Genomic DNA, 12,372 nt, shown 5'->3' on the forward strand with positions numbered 1-12,372 from the left:
AGCACACCACGGGTCAACATCCCACGCCTCTTTTTCTTGATGGAATCACGTAATTTCTTGATTAGGTCACTGTAGTATTTGCCAGTGATGGTTTGCCATCTTTGTAGATAGTCCACAAGTAGGACACGCTTGCAGTCCCAGAAAATTGAGGCCATCACCTTTTTTGCTGACGTTTGCACCTTGAACTTCTTCTTGGTGGAGAATGTGGGTGTTTCCACTCCATGCTTTGTGATTTTGTTTCTGGGTCGAAGTGATAGACCCATGTTTCATCCATAGTTACAAATCGGGGAAGGACATCGTCTATATCAGCACGAAAGTTGTCAAGAAGTTCTTGACTGATGAGCACTCGGGTGAGCTTCTGATGTGGGGTGAGGTTTCGAGGGACCCATCTTGCAGCAATTTTTTTCATTTGCAATTTCTGGGTTATTATGTCTTGCACAGTGCCATATGACAGGCCACACATCTCAGCAACATGACGGATAGTGACTCGACGATCCTTCAGCACGATATCGTGGACTTTGTTAATGTTTTCTGTCGACATGACAGTTTTTGGTGCTCCACCTGCATATTCATCCTCACACGACTCTCTCCCACAATTAAACTCACGACACCATCTATTCACCATACTGTATGAAGGAGTACTGTCCCCTAGTGTATCCACCAAGTCCTCATGAATTTTGGATACCGTCCACTTCTTCTTCACAAAATATTTGATCACCGCTCTCACCTCAGTTTTCTCCATTCTGGCACATTGACACAACTTCACTCAGTTAAACCCCTGTAAAAAGAAAACTGTACGCTACTCAGACTTACAATTCAGAATGAAAGCATATAAAGGATCACTAAACAATAGCAAAATAAAAAATCAATCATAACGTCATTCCTTCTATGTTAGGGTCGGAGCAACCTGATCGCCCCTCGTATGTTTGTGAGCTGCAGGAGGCAACGCGAAGATTTTTTTTTTTTTTAATGATGGTTTGTAGATTAGTTTCATCATACTCAGACAAGAGAATAGATATTTGTGTGTGTTTGTATGTGCGTGTGTGTAGGCCTGGGCTGACATCATAAAGAGTTCCACTTCCCTCCACACACACACACACACACACACATCTTTCTTTACATAGTTTCAGTTATACGTAACATTCAGATCAACTTATGTTAAATGGTTAGTTTCATTTTTAATATTTTTAACACATTCCTAAAATAACAATTTTTCCATTAGGTGGTCCTTTTCTAAGCAAAATTTTCCCAGTGGAAGTCCTTTGGAGATGGAGATCCGGAACTACAACACCTAAGACCCTTAAATACCGACCTGAACATTTTCCGTATAACGACGCCCTGGGTACAGCCTGCTAAGCCTATTGGTTACTTCTAATCCCAGAAGTGTTTATTAGACGACAATTTTTGTTTCAAGAGCTTGGTAATTTATTTCGCTTTCCGATAACAAAGTTAATTAAGTTGAAAGAAAAGCTTAATTTAATTCAACAGGATATTTGCTCCAATTTTCGCATACCTACTCACTAAACGAATGTTTCACAAAAGGACAGCAAATTTTGTTGCATGGGATGATTATTTGTGAACATTTCTATCGACAATATTAGCAAATAAAATATACGTACATGGAGTGAATGCCAGAATTACGTATATAATTAACTTTTCACATTTTTTTTAAAGTGTAAATATTAATTGAACATGTTCGGGTGAGCAGAGGAACTTTTGGATGAGCTGTTGCCCATCATCCGCGCCTACCCTTGTCGCCGTCCCTGTTACTTAAAAATATATAAGACTGGATTCAAAGGAACATGTTCTCTCAAAGATCTGTAATTACATGTTGATCGCACGTTTTTAACTAGACACTTAAATATTTACACAAGGCCTAGAAATGTCAATATTCTTTGTGTAGTATGTGATAAATTTGAAGAGCAAATTAACGATTTGCACCTTTGGGTCTTCAAATACATCACAGAGCCAAGATATCGATTTATGGGACAGCTGCACTTGTATTGTCAACATTTAGTTATTAATCGAATGAAGCTTGCTGGCGAAAGTAAGCATAAAGAAATTTCTTAATGTCAACTTATTTTTCGCACAACAATCGACATGCTACTCTTATCACCTGCGTAGGAATAGAAAATAGTTCTGTATCTTATTTGCACATAGTTTGTATGTTTTTGTGTGTTTAGTTTTTGAAATTGAACCAAATTTGGACATATTTTGAGCCCAAAAGAAGTGGAGCAACCAAGACTCAAACACATGTAATTTCGGTATATCAGTAGCAGGATACGTGTATTGAATGTTAATAGTCCCGAGTTTAAGAAATGTTCGACCTATAGTCAATGAAGATTCATATATACCATCAACTTCTTTGCGCGGCGCATGTAACGTTAATGTTTTTTTCTTCTGAACACACAATATGATAGGCTGTTGGCAAAAATAATGGTAACAGTTTCATAGATCGGAGACACATTAAAATCGGATATTTTGTGTTTCGCATGGTTCGTACTTACCAATTGTGTATTGCGGAACATAGTTAAAGCTTTTTACACGAAAACAAACTCAATTTTTCACATTCTGAGTGCATTTTTTAAAATATTTTCTTCGCTTCCGAAACACACAATATGGCGGGCACATCTTGACTCACGTTGTGGGTATGCAGTGTTTCAACTTTCTTCACCTAAAAATACCTACTAATGTGTTCGTCACTGGTGGAAATTATACATTATGCACGGGTAGCTGACGGATAGCCCCACGAACCATTCACGGATAGCCCCACGAAACATTTCCGATAAGGTTTGGTTAGGTTTGGTTACGCTAGGCAAGCATAGTAAAAAAGGGGGGGTTGAAACACTGACAGGGGCTTACGTCATCAAACGTTCGCAGCATCCGGTTGTCGTAGGGCAAGCAAATGAAAGCAATGGCAATTGTGCGTCGGTGAGATATTTCTCTTGAAAAATACATGATTTCCCGGTCAAATATATTCCACGATGAAAGAAAATACCTCGACGAACGTTATAAACCTTGGAGAAACTCATTTCCGTAAGTAGTTTCTTGTGTAAAATTGAAGAAATGTGTCTCCGATGCATGAAACTGTTACCAAAATAATAATATAACACAATTTAAAAAGCGCTGGGAGTAGTCATGAAGCGAGGTAAATAGTGATGTTAAATGTTAAATGACAAATTTAAACATGTTAAATTAGTTTTAAAAACTAATAAATTATGATGGAATTATAGGTTGATATATTTCTTGGAAATATAAAACCTAATTTCTTATGGTCTATTGGCCTAGACTTCTGACCTTTGCTCAGACTCAGGGGTAAACCTAAAGTTTGAAAATTCGTGATAGCCAAGGAATTTAGTAAAATTTGTACTTATTGTTATGCATATTTAGGCTAGTTGCATTAGACAAACTTATTAGAAAATATTTCAACATAATGAATAGATTTTTTTTATAATTGTTTCCCCCTAAATTTTATACATATCGTGTACCTGTTTTCCCAATATGACCTACCAAAGGGAGAGGTTTAAAGAAAAGCGAAAATTATATTTAAATATAATTATTAAATTATATTTACAAAGTTAAAGTTTTGGTACAAACCTCAAAGTCGTAAAATTATATCGGGTTGTGTTGGAACACATGGATAGCACAGGTGAGGCTTGTCAAGTTCAGTACAATGTAATTTTTCTAGATTTGTCCTTCTATCTTCATATGCGAACCAAAAATCTACATTCCGGAAAATTTTAACCGAAGCTCATGTAGTACCTAGGTACTTTCACCCAGTACCAGCGATTTGGTGCCAAACCTGGGGGAGGGGGAGTCAAGGGCAGCTTACTTTCTCTTGGTAGACAAGGCGTAGCTTTAGGAGGCAATAGTGAGGGGCAAAAAATGGTGGGCAAATGCCCTCCACGCCCCCTCTAATTGCCGCCACTGCTTTCACCTTACGTCTTTTCTCGCTAACCAATGTAATTCCAGTGCCGATTGACTTCCGTGAAATCCATTTCTCGTGGGTCCATACATGAACCATATTCATTGCTGTTCTAGTGAATACAACATTTGAAATGCCTTATTTCAATTTATGCTTTATTTTCAGGAGAATGTATTCTCGTGAAATAATAGTAAGACTGATGATAACAAACTGCATACAATTGATTGGAATTCTTCAGGCTGAAATGGTTTTACCACATGAAGGAACTGTCAACGATGCTTTATTTAGTAACGTTCAAGAAATCTTGAATCTACATTTCGCAAGTGAAAATGCAATGCTACTCTTTCGACAAGATGCAACGTCCAATTTTTATGATCTAATATTGAAACACTACTATGGGGCTGCGATAAGTGTAGAATTGACTACATTGCAGTTAGAACAAGCAAAATGGTCGTCACAATGGTTTCAAGATAGAGTCAATATTGGATTCTTGTTTGTTGTACGAAAAGCATTAGATATGAAAAGTGTACTCGAAGCAGCCTGGAAATTTGTGATGTGGAAGTCGAGCGTGAAGTGTTTGGTTGTAGTTGTTGGCGAAATCCCACAGAGAGGTGATATTCGTCAGGTATTTCATGTTTTGAGTAAGTATGATATGTTAAATACAATTGTTGCTGCCTACACGGCAGCAACATACAACACTCAGCGATATTCAGCAGTTTCATTATACAACTATTACCCTTTCACAGAAACACTTTGCAGGGTAAAAATAAGAGAGGCAGTTCTGGATGTATCGAAGGAGAACAAATTCGTGCTGAGAACAAATTTGTTTCCGGACAAAGTCACAAATATCCACAGATGCCCAGTGTATTTGCTAGCCTTGTACTCCGAGATATTTATGTTCCATTTAAACACTTCTGATGGTCTTCAAAGAATCTCAGGATTGTATGGTGAGCTGATAAACACTCTAGTGGAAAGACTAAATTTCACTTTACAATTAAATGATATATACAACGAAAAGAATTTCTTGCTAGGCGGCATGAGTGATAATGGGACATTCACAGGGGATTTTGAAAGGATATTTAGAGGATACGTGGATGGATCATTTAAATATTTTGTTCCAGTACCATGGGGATACACTTATTTCGATATTGTTCTATCTGGAGAGATGATACACTACATCTGGCTTGTACCTAATCCAAGAATCTACCCATTGTGGATGATCATGTATTTTCCGTTTAGCTCTCTCTTGTGGATCTTGACTGCAGTTTCTTACGTACTAGTTGCACTTTACACAAGGGCAGTAAGACACGTCTTCACACAGAAACTTGGATTTATGTTTAGAGCTCCATTTCTGTATAACTTCTCTATCCTCCTGGGCTTGTCAGTGACACTACCCTCAACATCAGCCAAGCTGAGAACAGTCTTCATGATTTGGATCATAGCTTCCTTACTACTCAACACCTTATATCAGAGTTCTCTGTATGGATTCTTAACAAAGCCTAAAAGACGTCCCTCCATAAACACAATGGAAGATATTTTAAATTCCGGACTAGCTTTTGGGGGAGAGGATACAGGCAGACGGATCTTTTCAGAATTAGATGACCCTGTTTCGCAGACTATTCACAAACGGTGGATCACAGAAGAGAACTATGTCGTTAGTCAACGAAGAGTTGTAGAAAAAGGAGACTTTGCACTTCTCATAGGCGACATGTTTCTTCAGATCATGATGTCCAGGCATCGTCTTTTTGATCCTCATGGAAGACCACTTTTCCATATCGCTTCTGAGAAGTTCATGACTCTCCCGTTGGTGTTCTACCTAAGACATAATTCGCTATTTACGAACTCTTTCCACAAGATTATCAACCAGTGCTCTGAATCAGGATTGATTCTGAAGTGGAAAAGGGATGCATCTGCTCTCTTGCTGGCGAACGTAAGAAACCACTTTACAAATGTTCAAGAGACGGTTGTGGTAATCAGTTTGGAGAAATTAGTGGGTATTTTTGTGGTACTTACGGTAGGTATTCTCATCAGTACTGGGGTGTTCATTTCTGAGATACTGGCACAAACAAGAAAACAAAAATAATGCAAATAAAGGACAAGCCGTAGTTCAGTGCCGGATCTACAAGCCGCAAAACCCCGCTGTGCGGGGGGCGGGGCGGAGACAAATAAGCCTTTAGGGGGCCCTCAGCCATTGGCATAGCGTAGGATTCGGGGATGTAAAAAATAAACGTAGTTACTCAGGGGTACAGAAGCGAACACAATATATGGGGCTATTCACCGGATGTTTACATTTCTGTGCTTCCTTGGCGCCGGCGGAAACTTTACTTCCGGTTTCAATGGAATAACATGGAGTTCAAAGGTGTAAGGGCAGTTCTTAAGAAGAGGCGACAATTATTGTGTGGCATTTTGTTACAACACGAGGTTGGGAACAAATATTATTTTCTCGGGTATCTATGCATAGTTTTCAGACAGATCCGATACGGAGAAATCAGTGAATTCAGTAAAGCGAAAAGACTGGACACAAACACGAGAGAATAGGCTCTATAGTCGACATTACATCACCGGAGTAATTCAAATGAAAGTATGCACAGTAAGGCTAATTGGGACTGGACCTATAGTTTAAAGTGGGATCCTAACCACTATGTGCCTCCACCGGCTATCAAACCCCGGACCCCTTAATTACAAGGCGACAACATTACCACTGCGCCATGGGGGAAGCCCGAAAATATTTTACGTGTCGCACGTATGTTTACTATACTATATACCAGGTGGTTATAATTAAAGTGACTGTGTTCAGAGTGGTACAGCACGGGCTGTAATGAGAGTAGCAGTCTGAAACTTCGTAGATATGCTAATGAAGCAATGCGCTCACGAATTATGCAAAAAAGAGAAAAGTTCCAATTCTATCCACCAGGGTAAAAAATGGCGCTGTAAGCAGTCAAAACGTGGAATTTTCCATAACTCTGACGTCAAAGTCGGTGACATTGCCTAACCATTGTGTGAGCTCCCTGGTTGTGGTTGGTGACGCTTGTTGCTTTTTCCTTTAGTAATGTTCATGTAATTCGAATAGTGAAATTGTAGCGATATTTTATTACAAAGAGTATTGTTTTCTGCGATTTATAGTGTTTTTCCTGTAACTATACCAAGTTTTGACTGCTTACAGCGCCATTTTTTACCCTGGTGGCGAGAATTGGAACTTTTCTCTTTTTTGCATAATTCGTGAGCGCATTGCTTCATTAGCATATCTACGAAGTTTCAGACTGCTACTCTCATTACAGCCCGTGCTTTACCACTCTGAACACCGTCACTTTAATTATAACCACCTGGTATATACAAAAATAAAACGGTTTATAATCATCCAGAATTCCAAAAATTATAATTTAATGTAATCTATGTAAACTTTATTAATAAATTATTGACTAACTTCTAAAGTCTTTCCTTGAACGACACTTGCAAAAGTTAATAATAAAATACAATAACTGTGCATTTAAGTATTGTAACTGTTGTGCTGGATATGCACTCGAATAACATTAATAAACAAATAATAATAATAAATTTAGAATAAAATTTGTTTATTTCATTAGTTTAGTAATTATTTATTAACATTTATAACAGTTGTAATTATTATTATTAGGGGTGTGCGGGACAGAATTTTTTGGGTCGGGACGGGATCGGGACGGGAAATTTGTTAAACCCCGACATTCGGGACGGGAAAAATTCTCAATTTCCCGACAAAGTCGGGAAATTTTCGGGATGGGAAATGTTCGAAATTTCCCGAAGCTCTTGAAATCTCGAATTCTACACGTCATTTTCACCATAAGTGATTGTTTTTGCGTTTCTGGTACAAAAACTAACAATTCCCGATAAGCTCCAGACATTTACAATACAGAAAACGTCGAGAATTAACGACTTTTTAAAACGACCATTCGGTATTTCCCGACTGTTCGGGATCCCGAATAGTCGGGAAGTAATTTCCCGAAGTCGGGATCGAGACGGGAATTATTTTTTCCCGATCCCGGTCCCGACTTTTCGGGATCCCGCACACCCTTAATTATTATTATTATTTCTACTATTCTACTTTTATTATTTGCCTTTACACCCTACAAAAAATTCTGACGACGCTCTCTCTAAGCCATATGATACAATTAAAGGAGCTGTGTTTTTGACTACACAATGTCGAAAATTATACATTTTACTGTTGTAAAATTGAAGTATTTCAATGTTTATAATTTATGCAAGCTTTATTTCAACCTGCACAAGTCTTAACACGAAACTGTTGGTAGAAGATCAACATTGTCTTGGAAAATAATACTATTTTTCCGTAAATCTTCATCCAAAGGATCCGGGAAATTGCCAATCTTTTCTAGGTACCTCTGTTTCTCTATATCACTCAAAAATTCCAAGTGATTCATTTTGTATCCGTTCTTTTATAAGAAAATAAGCTCTGTGACGATCTGTATTCCACTTGTTTAGTTTACATTGGAAAATTAACCAAACCGGAAGTTATTTCCCCGCCATCTATAATCGAATTGTCTGATCGATTATTTTTTGTTTATCAGGAATAACCCCCATACAGGTAAAGGTGAAGTTAAGTTCCCTGTGCATATAGCACTGTGCCATGAAGGCACAATTACGGTATGTGGGGGCAAGGCTCCACATATTTTCGATGTCGGACATCTTGGAGGTGATGTGATGTATGTATTTCAGGCTGGTTGGGCCCTGGAGCCGATTTATGCGGGGACAAAGCCGATAAAATTCCTACCTTATATCATCCACCCCAGGTTTCCCGCGTGGCAGTCAGACTAGAATCAAATCAGGCTAGAATTTGAAGAGAAATGCAGAGATGAAGGTTTCTTCAACCTATCTTTTATCAGAAAATATTTATGACTGCATGATTGTAACAAATGTATCATTTTCCACGGGCGCCGAAACCGTGGGGGTAGGGGGTCCGGACCCCTCCAGTTCTCGTTTGCCCACCCCCTATGTATAACAACATATTACATAACTTTTGCACACAGAAACTTCGGACACGACAGGTGGTAAATTATGCATGATTCTCCTTTAAAATGGGCAGAATCAATAATGTGGGACTATCACTCAGTTTCAGTATCTTTCTTGCGCTTGTGCGAGTTTGTGCGTTAACTATTTCAGTATTTCCTTTTTCAATCCGACAATGAATTAAGGAAAACGCATGGTATATTATGAATGAATACGTGCGAGAATAGAGGAGAAAATGGGAATACTGTAGTCTTCATGCTCTTCAATGAGCGAGTCCATTGCAAAATAGTCTAACCTGTTTCTATCATGACCAATTGAAGACTAAAATTGGTAAACGCTGTAAGTGCCACAATAATTCAAACACCGTTTCCACGTTAAACTGTGAAATGTGCCATGTTTTATAATGTGGTACACGTTAAATGTGGCTGGTAGCCCTCTAAGTAGTTCAAAGGGCGTGTAAAGAGGTCACTAGTGTGCACGTTCTTACGGGCTGATGTGCGGAACGATGCGTTTTCTCAACACTTTCGCTTTTGGCACTTACAACGTTTATCACTTTTAGTACTCAATTGTACCCAGCCTAAATCCTTTACTTTTTATAGGGGGTGTTAAGGGACTTTTGAATCACCCTGTAGGCCTTTGTGTGTAACTTTGTCAACATGAAACCAAGAGCGTGTGTGAAGGTAGGTAGGTAGAAGGGGGTCTTTGCTAATATTTTGCGGGGGGGGGGGGGGCAAGATTTGTAGATCCGGCACTGCCGTAGTTTACTATTCTATGAAGCATTCAACCCGTGAATATACTGAATCCATTCAATTTTTCTTCTATAATTTTGATATCTGTATGCACACAGGTGTCAAGTGTCACATTAGAAGAGTCTATCTTTTTGGCAAATTCAGAGCTACATAAAAGTAATTAATGGTGTCAGGGGTGCCCACAGGGGAGTATTATAGCGCATTTTGCGCCATCGAGATATTTTGGGGGTATTTTTTTTACCTTCAAATAATATAAAATTCAACATTTATATATTTTTCTAAAATATATGTAAAACCTTTACACCTTAAATCCACCATATTGAATCCATTAGATGAAGAAAAAAGTATATCGGGGCAGGGGTGCCCACAGGTGGATTTCTGGACGCATGTTGTGTCCACTTAACTTTGGAGCTTTTTTGGGGGGTGTATATTTATATTTGAAATTTCAATGGTAATTCAAACTTGTGTCCAATGTTACATTGTTCACGTCAATTAACCATTGCTGCTATACCTAGGTATAGATATCAATTTGTATACTTCCAAGGGAATTGTAACGGGTAATATGTGTTATTGTGGGAGGGCAATATCCAAATCTTACATATTAGGCCTTAAATTGACACTTGGATTCTGGGGGGGGGAGGATTGAGAATTAAATGTTGGTGGGGGGACAATACATCCAACTCTTCAATATCAGCGTTAAGTCTTCGATTATGGCGGGTATTTTAGTTATACCCTGGAGCAAGCAAACGAGAAAAAGTCTCTGCGCAAGTAGTGACCTGCGACTGCTCCACCAATGAACACGTGAGAGTATTGGGATTACATGGAAGGGGGCGGGTGGAGCGACTGCAGTTACCAGCCTTCCCAGCAGCGTTTACTACTTCGCTCTGCCCACTCGATTTCCCCCCTTCTCTGCCGCTATGCGCGACCTTGCTCCAGAGATTTCCGGGACAGAGTATAGGGGGAATTGAGCATTAAATTGATGGGGTATCCAATTCTTGTGTATTACTCTTGCCTTAGACTGTTGCGCAAATTCTGGTGCGGGGACTGAGAAGTATTTGTTTTGGAGGAGGTAATATCCACTCTTCAACATAAACAGTAAGTCTAAAATTGTCATGGAAATTTTGGTGGAGGATTGAGTATTAAATTTAAGGGGGCAGATATCAAGCTCATAAAAAGAGTTAAGTCTTGGATTGTCAAGGTATTTCTGTAGTGGGGGGAGAGTTCGAATTGAGAGGAGAATTTGTGTCCTTGATGAACTGTCTGCGAGGGAAAGACAGGAATTGACTGCAGACTTTGGACTTGATAAGCGTCGTGTGGGGGGGGGGGGGGAAGAGTTGTATTCTGGTTGTACGCTACAAATTGCTGAACCGGAGTTGGCGTAAGTAGTGTAAATTGATTGTTTCTAAGTAATACTTTGTAGGTATGCATTTGTATCCTCTTTTTTATCAATTGAATATCAGTTTTTGACATATTTTGACAATTTTTTGTCGATGTTTTAGCGTTTAGCGATGTTTTAGTAAAATTTTCAATTTACCTCTTTTTTTCCCACCTCATACTTGTAGGTATATCACGATCTTACGTGATATAACTTAACCTATTCATTTTTTTTATTACGTGCTAAACTACACGAGAGCCTCTACGTGCTTTGACCTACTTTTGTAGTAGTATAGTGTGACCGGTTGAGAAACCTTAATTGGGGTTCAGTGTTGCCAACCCACACCAAGAAAATTTCACCATGTGATATTTTACAGGCGAAGCTATCTTACAATTAGGAGTTGGCAACACTGACTAGTTGCTTCACAAACCTCTTGTTTTTTTAAACATATGATATTTCACAGGCGAGGCTAACCTACAAGTTACAAGTTGACGGCGTAGCCTTCTATAAGATGATAAGTATGCAGTAAGATGAAGAAGACGATAACTGGCAATAGCGGTGTTAATGTTTCTTCCTCTCTACACCCCTCTCACCGGGCCGCCTCCCCTATGGCGCAGTGGTAGCCTTGTATTCAAGGGTTCGATACCCGCACAAGTGGTTCTTGAAACTGTAGGTCCAGCCCCGATTAGCCTTACTTACAGGGGGCTCTTGTAACGCCACGGGGCGAAAAGATGCATACTTCTGTTTTTCCACATGTATATGTATGTGTGTATGTATGTAATGCGATTTAGGGGGAAGAGGGGCCAAAATTTTGAACTTACGGCTGGAAAAATATTTTCTATAACATGTTTTCGTTCGAGGCAAATTCATAGGTAGATATTGTTAAATAAATATTAATATTGTAAATATATATACTTATTGTATTTAGTTTTTCGATATATTTTTTCTATAACTCTTACCATTTTCGAGATATTTGCAATTTAAGATTTTTTTAACGCTGTGGACTTAGAAAATTTTCGATTGATGAACAATTGGTTCCATGACGACCTATGTTTATTTTGGTATGGGAGGACAGAGGACACCGAGACTCGACCGACACACTAAACCCGATCTCTCTACGCGTACTCTACGTCACCAAAAAAAAAAAAATCGACAAGGGAGATTTTTCGATAACTCTCACTGTTTCCAAAGTACTTAGGTTTTTGATAGACGACAACGACGGAGTCATCAATGAGTAAACATCTGAACTCGGTGAACAAGTCAACTTTTTTCAGTGCGTCAATATTTTTTTTTTTCTTATTTCTTAGTGAATGGGTTAGGTGACT

Source organism: Lepisma saccharinum, chromosome 6, assembly GCF_977018435.1.
Source record: "Lepisma saccharinum chromosome 6, izLepSacc3.1, whole genome shotgun sequence".
In the NCBI taxonomy this organism is placed as follows: domain Eukaryota; kingdom Metazoa; phylum Arthropoda; class Insecta; order Zygentoma; family Lepismatidae; genus Lepisma; species Lepisma saccharinum.